The sequence below is a fragment of the Periplaneta americana genome, chromosome 2 (genome assembly GCF_040183065.1).
Source record: "Periplaneta americana isolate PAMFEO1 chromosome 2, P.americana_PAMFEO1_priV1, whole genome shotgun sequence".
In the NCBI taxonomy this organism is placed as follows: Eukaryota; Metazoa; Arthropoda; class Insecta; order Blattodea; family Blattidae; genus Periplaneta; species Periplaneta americana.
In genome coordinates this window covers 75,770,283-75,787,759 of record NC_091118.1, presented here as the reverse complement: position 1 = coordinate 75,787,759, position 17,477 = coordinate 75,770,283, and the positions used below count along the sequence as shown (strand labels likewise).

At 34.1% G+C, this 17,477-nt stretch overlaps 1 protein-coding gene across 10 annotated transcripts in view; it reads left to right on the top strand.

Moving 5' to 3' along the window:
• The window catches only part of Klc (kinesin light chain), a 675,112-nt gene that overhangs the window by 596,110 nt on the left and 61,525 nt on the right, over positions 1-17,477 (top strand). The window lies entirely within an intron of this gene.

The window sequence follows — 17,477 nt, the reverse complement described above, 5'->3', positions numbered from 1 at the left end:
GCCCTCAGAATCATTGGGACATGCAAGCACCCCCACCATCTACAAGGTTTTGCAATCCCTAGGGGGTGTTCACTTTCCTTGATACCGGTATTTCTCTGCTATATCTTTAATGTCCTGATAAAATGTTTCACTTTGTTTCGCACTAAAATGTCCTAAATATTTACAAAAATAATTTAAATGGAACTGACGGAAGTGTACTTTGACACTCATTTTGCAGCTACTGGTACTTTGTTTATAAATTCCTAACATTACTCCAGTATTTCCCCCCCCCCCCCCATGATATTAAAAAAAAAAAACATTTCTGAAGGCACTCCAACCTTGGTTTCCTTTACATTCCCACTCATAGTATTTTCGAACTAACTGGCCATTATCAATTCCCGAATTTGTGGGCCTATGAATATACTAGCTTAAATTTTTCCATAGGCCATTGAGGGAAATTTAACACACAGATATATGAAGCATTTATTATCTTTAACGCTTTCACAAATTGTCTCGTTAGATCTAACTTCACACATAGAGGTGGCAATAGGACCTTTGAAGTAGCAGTTAGAGGTTCACTCTTTATATTTTATTCAGTTGGTATAAATTTAGTTCTAGGTGAACTATTCCTTTTCCCACTGCCCTGACTTTGCCTTGCTATTCCATCCACACAAGAAGCAAGGATATTTGGTAAAACAGCATCCAATTACTTTGAAGTCTGCACACACAGACCACTCGTGATTTTTGTGTTGTACTTTTTATAGCAAAAACTTCGAATTGCTGTATGTCTCCTTAGAGATTACAAAATGAGCTACAAGAATAGAAATAACATTTTTAAATTGCACTTCAGTATCATCCTTGGTGGTCTAATGGTTACCATACTTGCCATTTTATCCAAGGCTCTCAGATTTGAACTTGACCGATGTGTTTGATTTTTAAGAGATAAAAATACTCAGCATGTTATGAAATGTTATGCTTTCACAGTGATTGTTTTCAGAAGGAGACTTGTGTTTTCCACCATGCACTGAAACTTTACAACTCCAATGTCTTGGAACTGCAAACTGGTTCCAGCTCTAGGGCAATGTAGTACGACCTGAAGGATCGCCTATTTTCAGGCATAATGTACCCAACAATGTAGTTCCAAAACTTTTGTAGATGTTAAGTTTCAGCACATGGTAGATTGCCCAAAAGTCTCCTTCTGATTATTAGCATGGTTTCCTTCAGAGGATGAGTAAAGTTCGGAGGCCTGTGTCGTAGATTACAGCATCGCAGATGGTCTGGGTTCGAGTCCTGGTACTGCTGGAATTTTTCATGTGAAAAAACCCATAGTGATAGTTGTGGCAGACGAGGTCACATTTGGTTCTCGGGGTTCTGCTCATTTCCCCATATTAGGCATCAACATCATTTCGTCCAATCTCCATTCCATCATTATTTCATAACTTTCTTCAAACACCAACTGGCGACTCATGGTGGGGCTGATCTAGGGACAAGTGGAGTTACCTTCTTCTATCTAACTTGGGTACACAGCAAAACCTTAGTGTAGCCAGCTGGTATGGATTGGGAATATGCCTAGCCAGTATTAGTGCAATAGATCTTCTAGTTCACAGTGTTGGGTCTTAGTATCCCCTCTGGAAATTCAATTCAACATCCCTCAATGAGACAGATCAAAGCAAAATTTATGGTCCATTTCTTACCCATATCAAAATTCACTTCTGGAAGTACAGTGGTATAATTATTGGCCCCTTATGGAAGGCATAAATATGAGTTTGTCCTGTAATCAACCACAATTTAAAATATGATTGTGTCCATTTTGGTTTGTATACAATAAAATTCTATGTGAACTACTTAAAAATTGCCTTCGGTTCATCCTTTACACTTTTTTTAAGGTGTTGAACATTTCAAACCGCAATTGTATGTCACAGTGAATTTAGTTATTATTTATTTATTTTATTTCCCCCAATAGGAGGCTGCCTTTGCAAACAAAGTATACAACAATAGAGGTATTAAAAAAAAAAAAAAGAAGAAAAGTTTATATAACACAGGTCATTCGGCCATTAAATCAATATAAGTTCTTAAGATGTGTATAGATGATTCTGTAGGATGTAAATGGAGTATTTAAAAGCTCACAAACTGCTTGGATATCATCCCTCTTGCACCAACCATCTGATAACTTGAATTGAATTGACTTGGTATTCCCGGGTATAAGAAATAGTAGGTTCGTATATAGCTCTTCAGGTTGAATCATTCTGTAATCTGATGATAGGATCAATAATGTAACCTTGTTGTTGGTCTTTGAATGCAAACATGTCGATTCTACAGGAACTGCCATTCTCTGATAAACCATGATCTTCTTCATACACCATGAAACCAGAATTCCGTAGACCCTGTGTGATAGTTGACCTAGTCTTATGATGTCTGGAATTAAGGAGAACCTCACCATGGGGCAGGAACCAAGGATGTGGGGCAGGGTTTCAATCTCGTCACTGCATTGCCAACAATGGTTATTATCTGTAGTTCTACCATGTGTGGCACAAACAGCAGTGACATTGCCATACTTATCTCATATTTTTATTTTTTATCCTTCTTTCAGTTTTATTTTGTCATTGGTTGCTTCATCTGATTTTAGTAAATTGAATTTAAAACTCGCATCTTTAAATTTCTTACAAATGGAATACAGTACCCAACTCATGACTGAATCACTATTTTGTAATCCTCAACCTCTTTCTGACAATATTTTTAACATAGAACAGAGGAGATACAACATAGAGCATGTCTTTTGTTTGTTACATGAATGGTAAATCCCTCTTAATATTAAGAATATATTCCTCTAATTTTGGGATTATGTTTAACTATTTTTGTATTACACTACTGAAAACGGATGTGTGTGAGGTAGGGATTCTGCTTAAGAGTGTTTTCCTTTGCCGAAGGAGTCTTTTCTTCAATATTATTTCGTGATTAAAGATTAACTTAAGGGGTAAGGAAGCACTGGTGACTTCTTCAGGAGAATAAATTTACCATTGCTGATGAAATATAAAAAAAATACTTGTTGAAGATTCGGTTCTGCCTCAGAACTTAAATATTTAGACTCAAATAATCCTCATTCCCTACTCTGCATATACACTCACCCTAGTACACGACATAACTAATTGATTAAATGGCGAACTTACTCATGTTAATTATGTAAGCATGTGTGGCGTACAGCTGTTTCGGTGCTACTTGACACCATCCTCAAAGCCTTCTGCTTACATAATTAACAGAGTAAGTTCGCCATTTAATTAATCATTTATATTCAAGTGTTAATAGTAGTGTACGAAAGATTCAAAATGGACGACATAACTCTTCACAGATACACCTCATGCATAACGTGGCCCGCCGAAATGGTGTGCAACTTGAAAATGGGTCTCAATTCTGCCATCTATCTGCAGTATGTGGAACCCAAATCACGCATGTGAATTGGGTAGGCATTATGTATACATACACACACATTCCTATGTCCATATCTGCCATTATGACGTTTTCAAACACATGATAAGAGGTTTTACCACAATAATGATTGTGAAGGTCTGTAGTAGAAAGGAGTGGGAATATGTTTATTAAAATTTTCACAGATATACAGTCCTTATATTGTAGCGAAATCCCCCAGTGTACATGTGCGAATTTGAACAAGTGTGAAGTGGGTATCAGTTAAGCTGTGATGAGGCAATAAAGCCAGTGATTTTGTTTTCAAGTGCTTGGGATTGGAAACCAATTAACTAACCAACCAATTTTCGCCTTCAGATATAAATGAGAAAGAATGAATACTACTGATTTTGGCAAGTAAAATAGTTAATCAAGTTTGTTGCATTAAGCCATTTGTAATGGGAACAAGCAGATTCATTCTTCGAATTGTCGTGTTTTCTATATTTCACCAGCAGTGGAAAACGTCAAATCTAAACCTGTTTTCCCCTTTGAGAAATATTTACCCACTTGTATTTGAACTAATGCTCGTCCCTGCCTGAATACACATCCACAATTTTCGTGTGGCATAACATATACATGAAAACTTTTATAATTTTTCTTTTCTGTTTCTTCTCAATCTTTTAATTAATACTTGTGTAATGTAAGAGTGACATGCACTTTTTTGGCAGAGTTATTTATTAATCTTTAGTTTACGTAGTATTGGAACAGGGCTGTATTTAAAACAGAGCTTAGTATCCATTGATTTTTATTTTAGTCATGATGTTCCTGCTGTTTTTTGTTCAACATATTTTTTGTAGTTCAGAAAATGACTATTTTTTCTAGATATTTTGTATTTTAGGCAGTATAGCACATTTTATTTATTTTTTGTCACAACTTTGTGTAGTCTCATTAAATACTACTACAATGATTTATTACTGGGTAATTTTGTTTATCTCAGTCTGTTCTATAAAGCTTGCTTACCAAAGAAATTTAAGCTTGATGCTGTCACTGTACAGTTCAATTAATATAATTTGCTTGGTCTAACACCAATGCATGAAACACATGCTTGTGATAAAAATGATATTTGTAAAATTGAGTACATACAGTAGAACCTCTATTATCCATGGTAATGAATGGGGTGGGCTGAACGGTTAATCGAAAAAATCGGATAATCCGTACCATAAAATATTTTTGTAAATTTAGTGAATAACGCTTACACTTTCGTAATTTTCTCTATCTCCTTGTATTTAACAGGCTAGGTAGTGTACCAGTAGTTCACTGATTTATGTTTGGTTGTTAACAACGGGTTTTTAAGGGACAAGAAAACTCTTTGTAATGACTGGAAAGATAGGAATAGTGGAAATCAAGTTGTAGATTTACATACTTTATACACTTTGCACACAGTTGTGACTCCAATCTCGTATACTGAGATGAGCCACAGTTTCTCGTTCCCTAAACCACTCAGTTATTTGCACTTTTTTATACTTAGCATACTATTTTTTTTATACCTGTCAAAGGCATTTATTATAGAAGTTATACAATATGACACAACTCGAACAGTAGATCATACTGTGTAAGGGTTAAAGTCTTGTAATAACTTTCTCTAAAAAAAAAATAACGTGCTAATATAATGTACAGTACTTCATATATTTCTGTAACAAAAAAATACGAGAGAAGGACAGTCGGGTAATCTGACAATCGGTTAATAGGGTGACGGATAATCAGGGTTCTACTGTACACTCCCACAACATATAATGAGTGAGATTCGTATTAAGTACGAGGGAAATTAAAAAAGTAAGGGAAAAGTTACTGTTTTCAAAATGGATGAACATAGTAGCCTAGTGGAACTAACATGACACTTTAGGAGACTTCTGTACAGAAGTTGTTTACATTATGTAACAGATTGCAGAAGAAATGTATTTTGGGAAGTAGCTTTACTCCCTGAAAAGTTTGCACCATATAGGATTAGTTCATTGTTGTGATGAAGGACTGTGAATTCGAAGAATATCATAGAAATATGATAAACAATGAAAACTGATTACTGAAAGCCTATTATAAGATGGAAAGATTTGAAGAATGACAAACTTCTGAATGTTTACAGTGTGCCATTCCTGTATGTGCAATCTTCTGACAGGGCTATCATAATGTTAACATAATTTTACAGAACTCCTGCCATCTGTTACACAATGTAAATGCTTTCCCTTCAGATGCCTTCACAAATTATGTTAGTTTTACCAGACTGCACTTATTCCAGTAGTAAATACAGAAATTCTCTTACCTTACCAATCACCCTCATAATAAAATTGCAATGTGATGACAGACAAGCATAAATGTAGGTAAGGATTATTTTTGTACAGTTAGAGTAATGTATTGTGTTATTATAGGTAAGGCTTTGGGTGCTTGTCATGCATTTTTTGTTGTATCTTGTTTTATTGTAGTTTGTGCATGCATTTTTGACTTATGTATTGATTTGTGTTTGCTTCACAAAACAAACAAAATATATGACATTTTCGTAACAACAAAGCATTATCTTGCTTTAATTTTATTTTGCTTTCTGTATATTTATGACTGGTAGGATGGTGCAAACAGTCACTCCTGAAAATTCTTCATGGTTTTAACTGAAATGTATTTAAAAAATAATAAGTTCGTATGCATAAAATGCTGTCTTGCAAACAGTTCAGCATTGTTTTCTGATAATTTTTTACAGTTTTTAATTAAGTGTTCATATTTTTAGTAATGATAATTATTCCGTCGCATTGCTAAAAATATTCATTTAAGAGAACACAACATTTCAAAGCAAGGTTAATTCATACATGTCAATATTAAACTTATTTCTGGAACGACTTCTAATATTATCTCAATGGCTAGCTTGTTTCTAACTTTAATTAATTAATTGAAGTGTAAAATTGTAAGTTTCTTTGTGTCACAATAAAATTACTATGAATGAATGAATATTTATTAACTACAAATGGATTTTCACCTGTGGCAGTTACAGGAATAATAATTATATGACAGAAAACTAAAGAAACTATATTACAGTTCTGTTATTGTAAAATTTAACATGGAGAAATGTTTTTAAGCGTGTTTTGCCAATGTTTCAGAACACTTACAGTAATCTTAAAAGTCATACGATTTAAGGCCTGGAAGATTTCACTATGCTGTTGGTTCAGTTCTGTGCACAACTTGTGGGAAAGACACGAGTTATCAAGCCTTATTGCTTCACAAGTGAACCTAAAGCAATTAGGATAAACTCGAATTTAGTTTTCATACAGTGAACAATTCAAAATGGACGTAGAAAAGGACCTACATTGAAGTTGTTACAAATAATAGCTACATTGTGAGTTGTCTGATGTAACATGCTTTTAGCCTACATCAGTTTACCTTTCCTGGGCATTCTGAAGCCACCAAATCTTCAAATCAAGTAAGTCTAGACAAGACAGAGGGAGGGACCCAAAAAAGAGTGGGAGTGAGAATCTATCTGTCTCTATCTCTGTCTGACTTTGAAGTTCCAAAACTTGCAACAGTGATTTCATCTATGTTTAGGTATTTGAATATACTAGGTGAGTAAATAGTATGGAACATTGTTTAAAAGCTTCCTATTTTTAATTTTATGAAGAAACTCTATATACAATAGTTATAGAGTGTAAAACTGATAAAAAGGGAATATTTTGAATATGTTTCTTTATTTATAAAGTGTGTGCCAAGGAGTCTGTGGTTTTTTTTTTATTAATGGCCCCATGTACTTACTTCTCCATTTTTGGATTCTTCAGGTCTCAAAACCTACAAAATACAAAAGCTTTTTTTATAATTTAAAAAATCACACGTTGATGGCATAGAAAAAAAGATATGCACCATTGAAATTTGACTATAATGTTAATCCAAGACGTAGAATTTTAAGAAAAAAAACCGTTACTGTACAAACAATTTAACAATGTTATAATAAATTGTAGTACATATTGATACCAGTCCACAGAAGGTGTTCAAAATGGCCCTCTTCACTGCCAAATAATGCATAAGGCTGTCCTGGAAATTGTTCAACACTGTTTGGTCGATTTGTTGTATCTCATCACTAATTCTTCGTTTTAATTCGCCTAGGTTTCGTGATTGGCCCTGTTAATCTCTCCACTTCAAATAGACTCACAAGAAAAAAATCTAATAGGTTGAGGTCGGGGGATCTTGGAGGCCATTCGGCACTTCTATTTTACCTATCCATCATCCTGGAAATTCTTGGATCAAGTAATTCACCACTGTAGCTGTCTGTGATAATTAAGGAGTGTTTTTGCAAAAGTCGATAGATGCAGAAGTCAAGATTTTACAGAAATTACATTAAGTGACAGGATCTATCGAGTTTTGAAAAAACCTGGAAGGTTTGGTAGTCTCTACATACGGTATGAATCAAGTTTTAGTAAATCTGATTTCATAGATTGATTCCGGAGATAGAAAACATACGATATCCATATGTAATTCACTTCCTAAATTGTCTGCATCTATCGACTTTTGCAAAAATGTTCCTCAATTTAATTCTTTGCCCTCATATTCTCCATAGTAGTATGTACACATGCATTGAGATCATAAATTTTTTTACAAAATAGTAGTTCATAAATGGTAAAAAGATTTGATTTTTTTTTTAATTTTGAAACTTGAAGAATTCAAAAATGGAAAAAGTACATGTTGGCATTAAAAAACACCCCTTGGGACACACTTTTCTTTTATTTTATTAGTCATGTTCCCGATCATATTGTTCAGTACTGAAAGTCTCGCACTACAGAACAAGGAGGCCTATATGAGTAAGAAGACTGCCATGGAGATGAAGTGTGTGAGGCGAACAGTAAGAAAAACCAAAAGAGATAGAATTTGAAATTAAAGGATCCTGACAGAAGAAAGTGATGTGTGGTTGTTGAACGTCAATTGAAATGATACGGTCATGTTAACAGAATGGAAGAAGAGAGAGAACTGAAGCAGGTTATGGAGATGTGAGTAGAAGGAAGAACTGGACGAGGAAGACCTCGCTTAAATGGGAGATAGGATTGAAAGAATTGGATAGAAATGTAGGAAGAAGATGGTGGATATGAAGAGATTGTGTGCAGATGTATTGGAATGGGAGAAATGGATAGAACAAGGCTACCCCAACACATAAAATGTATAAGGGACAAGAAGAAGAAAAGAAGAATGAGAAGAAGAAAAAGAAGAAGAAAAAGTCTGACCCAACGTAGTGAGTTTGCCTTGCGACATGGAATAGCTCACAATAAAATTTAAAATAAAGTATAAACAGGTTCAAACGAAAGAAATTAAGACATCGAAAAAAGAGACCTAATACAATTTAAATTTAGTTTACACCATAAAAATATTGGCGAAATATCACTATGGAAAATGTTACGGTGGTGACAATGGCATCTTAATGTTCTCTCTTCTGCTTGTATTTTTCCCTTCATTTTACAAAAGTATTCGGAATGGTGTGTCTCTCTCTCTCTGAAGAAGAGACTAGTAACTGTGATTTTTTCAGTGTTGTGGTTGTCAGTTTTTGAAAACATATTCAAAATATTCGTTTTTTTCACACACTATAACTATAACTTATTTCTTCAAAAATTACAAATAGGAAAGCTACAAGCTGTATTCCCTACCTTTTACTCAACTGGTATAATTATATAAGTGGTATTGAATGGGAACAACCTGGTCCTCTATTTATTTTTGTTGTATACAATGCTGCCTTCAGTTTCTGGGAAGAGAGTATCGCTGATTTTTCATGACGTGACCTGTCTAAAGGCACTATGCTTGAATTCGTCTGGAAAGGCTAAGAAAGCGTGAAAATTTTCACTGTTCCTAAATTATTGTTCTTTCAGAAAAGTTAGCGATTATATTTTTAACACAACACTTGCCATGAAGGACTGATTCCATTTTCCCTTACAATGTTATATTAGAAGTGACTGTTTGTCCATCTGGACAATGAAAGAGTGAACTACCTCACAGCTGAAATAAAAACTCTTGCCTTTTGTTACTTTTCTGGTAACTCAGTTAAGTATTTGTAAAATCTCATATAAACTATACAGTATTGTGTGGCTAATATATATTTTCTTGAAATGGCAGTGGCTTAGTGTTTATAGTTCATTCTTTCACTGAACTAATCCGTTTGTATGTGAGGAAAGAAAGTAAAGTAACAAGAAGAATAACTTACATTAACTCACTACACTTGTCAATCATAAGTTATATTCCAATGTATTCATGGATGAAAATTTATTTCTGAGATCCAAAAATACATTGGATTGAAATTAACGCAACAGACAACTCTCAACTCCATTGATAGCATGTGGCAACATGTTCAGACATCAAATTCATATAACGTATATCTTGTTACCATAAAATTCTGCCTTTGTTTAATAACATGATAATTAATATAATAAACTTCTTCGGACATCTAAAAATGTTGGTTAATTTTTCTGTGATAATTTTTATTGTTCATTATGTAGCATGTAAATTTCTTGTACACTTTTTTCTCACTTTGGTTCTTTTTATTCATATATGTATCCAATTGTTATCAATAATTATACAACTTTCACGAAGAAATCAGTGGAAACGAAATTACCTAGGTATTGCATAATTTTTCATTTGCACATATAATGTAAAACATAAAAATAAAATACATACATACATACATACATACATACATACATACATACATATATTTTCAACTGAATTACTTTATTTATACATCTTCCATAATTACTTTCTCTTGTCCAAGAGTGGAACTTTAATATTTTATAAAGTGATATTTATGTAAGTAGCTTTTCAACTGAATTATTTTACTTATATATCTTCCATAATTACTTTCTCTTGTCCAAGAATGGAACTTTGATTAAAATTTTAAATTCGTGTTTTAAGTATCCTCCACTGTATTGGCTCTGTGAATACATACATGCTTCCCATCCAAGTAGTATGTAGTTAATTTCCTGACATGGGCAATGAAAGAGATTTACCTTCCATCCACAAGACTGTTTGTCTCTTGCCATGTGTTGTCCCAGCAGTCGCCCTCTGCCATGCTGACTATACGACCAGAAAGGCCCACGGTGTGTGTCTGCTGTCAGTTCAAAGATATACCATCCTCTAGACTGCATTTAATTGTAAGTCAGTATTCGAAAGAGGAGATAAAGCATGATAAAGAAAGAAAAACATTATAAATGACAAATTTTAATAAATATTCATTTTAGACGGAGTATTATCTATTAAAATAGTTCACATCAGTTTTGATAAAACTAGAATAAACTTAAAGGAAATACAAATTAAATACAGAGTGTGCCATAAGTCGGGACCCATAGGAGAAGAACACAGTGCAATTACAGGATCTATTCAAAGTGTTCGCCATTTTGTTGCATTCACAGATGAAGACACAATTTCCATTCTTGCATCACTTTCTGAATCTCAGTTGCGGAAATTTCCCAACACGCATGCACAATGCATTCTTTAAGATGACGAATGTTCTGAATGTTATCTTCGTATACCTTCGCTTTGAGATTGCCCCAGAGATAAAAATCAAGCAGAGTAAGATCTGGGCTCCTTGGAGGCCATTCCACAGCTCCTTGGCATCCAATCCAATGTTCGGGAAACTGTTCATGAAGGATTCATTGCTCTGTTCGTGCATAATGCACAGGGATGCCATCCTGCTGAAACCATTCCGGGAAATCTCCTTCTGAGTCCAGTAAATTTGCAACATCCTCAGATATATTTCACTGGTTACTGTCTCTAGGAACAAATGATTGTCTTTTCATATCCCACACCACACCATGACTCTGTCACTTTCTTAAAGTTTTGAAGGAATGAACCAATGAGGATTTTGTGGTGATCAGTATTGGGTGTTCTGACAATTGACTTCTCCAGAAACATAAATGGTTGCTTCATCAGAGAACAGAATGTGTGATGGAAACATCTGATTATTTTCTCACTGTCCTTCAGCCCATTCACAGAACTCCATTCACGTATCAGGATCATCTTCACTTAAACATTGATGGAGTTGCAGTTTGTATGGATGCCAACGATTAAGTTTTAAGATGCAGTAGATGCTGCTCTTGGACACACCCATTTCACAGGACATGCGTCGAAGAGACTTCTTAGGACTGACAGCAAAGCTAGTCATCACACAAGTACTGGTTGCTTCATCACTAACAGTTCCTGGCGGTCTGCTGCAAGGCCTGTCATGTACAGACCCAGTCTCTTGAGATTTTGATATCAGTTTGCCAACACATCTGTATGTGATTGGTGGACAGTCTGGATGCAGCCTATTGAATTTTCGGCCACTTCCTGATGACTGCGGGTTCCCACCAACAAAATAACTTGAATTCACTCCTCCTTATTCAGTGGCATGGCATCATTTACCTATAACAGCAGGAAATGCAATATGAGTAACTCCTATGGGTCGAGACTTATTGGACACCCTGTACAATATCCTTTCAAAATAAGGGAAAAACTTATCCTCATTCTTTTATTTCCAAACCTTGGTTGTAAACGTAACATCATATCGACTGCATCAGCAGATGAAAAGTAATGGGGTGATCTATCTTGTAGTTATTACGAAGAGCTTATCTACAGGATTGTCCTATAATGGATTCAACAGATAGGTTTCCCTGATTCTCTTTCAAATCCTCAGACTCACAGAATTTGCATAGTTTAAAGTTACCAGATTTGTTTCACAATTATTGGGGATAGATAATGACATTTGAAAAAACTACTTTTAACATTCCTGTTAGTTTGCCATTCATTTATAATGTTCTCATACAATTTGAAGAATTTTAATTATCATTTTATTTACACACTAAAAATATTAATTATATGACCTACTATTTAAACTACAAGCTTTGTTCAAAGGAGTGAATTTTTTTAAGCAGGACTTCTCTGAACAGGTTATGTTGAAGTTGGTTAAGATAGCAAGCATGGTTCGAACAATTTCTAAACTCATTCTGGATTTTTGGGATATCGACATCATGTTCATTAAAAAAAAAAACTTTCTCCACTGAAGCATTACTTCCAGAAAGACACAATTCTTCAATAATGGCGAAAAAGTGATGATGGGTCATAGTGACTTTTTCCCAGTTTCTTCTTATGAAAGATTTAAGTTTATAAATATAGGTTCTCTTATGAACAGGAAATTATCACGGTTCTTAACACTAGTCCTCTCAGTAAATTGCAAAAAATCAATGCTGGCAGATATGCAACATAGCTGTGGGAAATGTCCAGGACTATGTCATTGCTCAAAAAGCCATAATCATTAAAATATTGACTTGAATATAGCGTAATTTTTTTTCGCCAGTACATAGAGAAGTAAAATTAAAAGTATCACTTCAGTTACATTTAAGAAAAATGCACTATTATGTGAAACATATTTTTTTAGCACCGATTTACATAATATGACTGAATCCTAAATACAAAATTGATGTTGAAACTTCTTAAGCATAGGCCGCCGAGTTAGCTCTGTGGTAGCGTGTCTGCCTCCAGACTAGCCGGCCCAGGTTCGATTCCCGGTGGAGTCAGAAATTTTCATGTAAAATTTCTACCTCGGGACTAGGAGAGATGGTGGTGCACAACTTCTAATTACTAGATTGTGCACCAATATACCTGGGTTAAATCCCAAATCTCTCCTCAGTGCATAATATGAAGAGAAGGCATATGTCACTGTTGACAGTTATTCGTCTGTCGGATGGGGACATTAAGCCTGGTGGTCCCCTTGGTGCTATTCGACAGGAGTAGGCCACATGCCGGCACCGAGTTTCCCCTTCTCCCTTCCTCATCTTCATCATCATCATCACTCATTCCATATACTACATTTACACGAACACTTACACATACACTTACCCTAGTACATGACATAACTCTCCACAGATACACATCATGTACAGTGTGACCTGCCAAAATGGTGTATAACTAGAAAATGGGTCACAATTCTGCCATCTATCCGCAGTATGTGGAATCCGAATCACGCAAGTGAAGTGGGTGAGAATTGGATACACACATACACACACACACACTTCTTAATCATAATTTGATAATCAGGTAAGGTTCTTTCATTCTAGAGAAAAAATAATGACATATTATTGCTAATTCGTCCAACTTTAGACACATACCAGTACTAATTTACTTTCGTCCTCATTGCTTCTGCCAAAGCAATAACACCTTTCTCATTCATAAACTGTTAAAGAGACTTGACGAAATGGATTATGCCCATACAGAGTAGCTATGAGAATGTATTCCCATGCACAGAACATCTGAAATGTGAAAGAAATATTCTCATACATACTTCAACATAGCTAGGACATAGAACATGTCAAAAAAAAGTCTTAATAGTACCGGTACTACAAAGTCTTAATTGAATGTCCCAGTGCCAGAGTTGCCTAACCACAAATTTTTTAACCGCAGATATCTGCATAAAATAACTGTAAATTATTATTTATATATATATGCTAAAGTAGATGTATTAGATAAATATTACATTATAGTAAATGAGAAATAATTTCCAATTGAAAGCATATAGTTTTAAAAAACGAGGTCTAAGTTTAGACTTCAATAACTTTTTTCACTGTAATTTGGCTTAGGCAACTTTGGCACTGAGCCACTCAATTATAGTTACAGTCTAGTTGAAATATATACAAAAGAGTTTTACAGTATATTAGTACAACACAAGGAATTAGTATCGATACTTAATACAAAACAGAAATATTCATGCAGTGTTGTTGAATGTCATAAATTCACTTACAGAATAGGAGGCATGAGAACTTAGGTTCTTCTTTAATTTGGCCCTAAATAATCTTATGTTTTGAGTTTGGTTTTTTTATATCCATAGGGAGGCTATTACAAATGTTTACTGCCATTTAACTCACTCCTTTTTGATAGCATGATAAATTTGCCAGTGGAGTATGAAAGTAATTTTTTTGTCGTGTAGTTATGCTATGTACTGTTGAATTAGTTACAAAGTTTTCACGATTACATACAAGGAAATTTATTAAGGAAAACATATATTGACAAGCCATGGGCATTATTTGTACTTTTTTTAAATGGTTCTACACGATTCCCTAGATCTGGCACCTACTATTATTCTAATTACTCTTTTTTGTAGTAGGAATATACTGTTGCTATCTGTAGAATTTCCCCTGAATATTATTCCAAAACTCATTATCGAGTGGAAGTACATACAGTCACTAGCAACAGCTTTATGATAATATATATGTTTGTGATTGGATTTTGTTATACATAAGCACATCTCCATTAGCAACAGAGAAGCCAGCTACAAAAATTATTCACAATCAGCTGCAATACTTAGTAACATCACAATAAAAGTCATAGCTGTGTTGTTGCAAAGCTGTAGACTACAGAAGATTACTGTATATGAGATGTACAGTTGCATGAAATAATATGTGTGCTTGTCCAATAATATAATACCCACTTGTACACCTTAGAATAGAAAAATTTGCCACTGTCTTGTACTGGAAAAAAGTTGTCTATCTCCAACTTCGGCACACTTCGTTTCCAACAGGGTTTACATGTGAGCATTCGTGTGGGAAAATGGGCCTAACCTCTTAGAGTAATGTGTTGCTCTTATTTTTTTTAAGTTTGTATCACACAATAAGGCAACTGCCACAGATGTTGCGGTAGCTCATAACAAATGTTAGACTTGGAAGTTAAAAGCTTTCAAGGTAGTACTGGCAATGGTTCGAATTGTGATGACTATCCACTTTTTATTTATTTATTTCATATATGAAGTTTACTCTTCTTTTATGATAAGTTAATTATAAATTTAACCTTTATTTATGAAATAATAATAATAATAATAATAATAATAATAATAATAATAATAATAATAAATAATTAACAATTAATGATATTATATATTGTCAATGTACCATAACTTGCAAAGACACGACATTTTGTCCTAATTTCGTCGTGTTTTCTCCCATAAATCAGGCGATTTAATTCTTCGATCTGTTGATTTCGTGAAAAGAGCAGATACCATACATTTATAAGAAGATATATTAAAAACTAATTAAAGCAGGGTCATATTTTCTGTTTTTTCATAAAGACATAATCCCATGAAAGCCAAAAAAAAGAAACGAAAAAGAAAACAGATACTGAGGCTTTAACACTTCACACATTTGTTTTATGCTGTCACATCAGTCTTCTAACCACCTGACCATGGGAACATGATGTAAAATTGCTGTCACGAATACATTATGTAACCCCGCATTATGTATATAGTGGTAAGATAAGAAACAGATTACTAGTGTGGATCATGCTTGTCAAGCTAAAGTATTCCAATTAGAAGATAGAATTTGTTCGATCGGCAAGCTTTTCTGGCCTGAGCTGTACAAGTTAAACATAGCTACTGAATTGTCTGAATAGTATTTTCTAATAATGGTAATAGTTGGTGTCCATCCGTTTTGATTGTCGTTAGTCAAGCAGCTGTGTTCCAGTTTGGATTATATTTCTGCTTGTTGCTAGGATTAGCAACATTGAGGGAACAAGTAATTTGTATGTGATAAGATGAAAACATTGGTCATACTTCTTACTTGTCATTTCATTAAGAAAATCAGGGATTAAATTTCAGTAAGGAAAATTTAAAACAGTAACTCGAGAGGGAGAATATAAAAAGAAAATTTCTACATAATATAGAGAAAATATTAATAATGTGCTATTAGTTTTGATATTTTATCATTCTTAATACCGTATAGACTCATTTATTCTTTGTGAGCCTTGTGTGTCTGTCAGTCAAATATTCATCTTTGTCTTCTCAACTTTCAACCTTTTTTTTTTCTTTTCAATATTTACAAGTCATTTATTCTGGAAATCGACTCAAGAAATGCTAAAAGTTTTATTTAAAAAAATGACGAATTATTATATAATGTCCGCGGTAAATTATCATAAAATATATTTGTAAAGCTAGTATTAACGGATTTCTTCTTGATTTCTTTTCTTATATAAAATAAAGTAAAATGTTGACTAAAATATTTAATTCAGGACATTTCCTGTAAAATACAAAAAATATTTCCCTACAGGAAAATATATTTACATATACAAATTTTAAGGGATAAATAAAGACAGTGCTTTAAACTTCATAGCAGTATGTAGTAAATTCTCCTTTCGTTCTGAGAAATTTACAAAATCCTAAAACAAATCTCTAAAGAACAAAAATGAAGTATATTGAATCCCAGCGAATGTTCCCAGTATTTCTATTGGCCAACCAATGTTAGGTCCCCCTGCTACTGCTGCTTGCATCTACAAACTCACAGTGCTTTGCTGGATTAAAACTTACGTATTATGCTACCTTCATCTTCATCTATCCTGCCTATTTCCATATTCATGTCATCCTATCATACAGGGTGAACAGAATCCGACCTAATGGGCGCCCCAACCTCAGAACAGGATTCATCATCAAAATCGACAAAAAAAAAAAAAGGCAGAGATGCAAAGCCGTTATGCACAACATTAGAATGAAAAAAGAAAAATATTATAGTTTATTATGAAACAAGTTTATAATGTTATATTTTATTGCATGAATCAATGTTTAGGAAAAGAGCAAACCTAAGTTTGACGAATGCAATAACTGTATAATATTATAAACGTGTGTCATACATTATTTTTTGTGTGACAGCATTATAAAACAATTAATAAAGAAGTAACATCAAGTTTGTAATGGATAGTTTTTGTTATCATGATCTATGAAAAAAAGGATTTCTCTGACAACATTGATGTATTAAATGTTTTTTTTAAGTTGATTATTTAACGACACTGTATCAACTACTAGGTTATTTAGCGTTGATGAGATTGGTGATAGTGAGATGGTATTTGGCGAGATGAGGCCGAGGATTCGCCATAGATTACCTTGCATTCACATTACAGTTGGGAAAAAACCTCGGAAAAAACCCAACCAGGTAATCAGCCCAAGCGAGGATCGAACCTGTGCCCGCATGCAACTTCAGACCGGCAGACAAGCGCCTTAACTGACTGAGCCACGTCGGTGGCTTATTAAATGTTATTGCACAGCAAACTGTTTCATAATATTAACTTCATGGCACAAGTTATGCCTC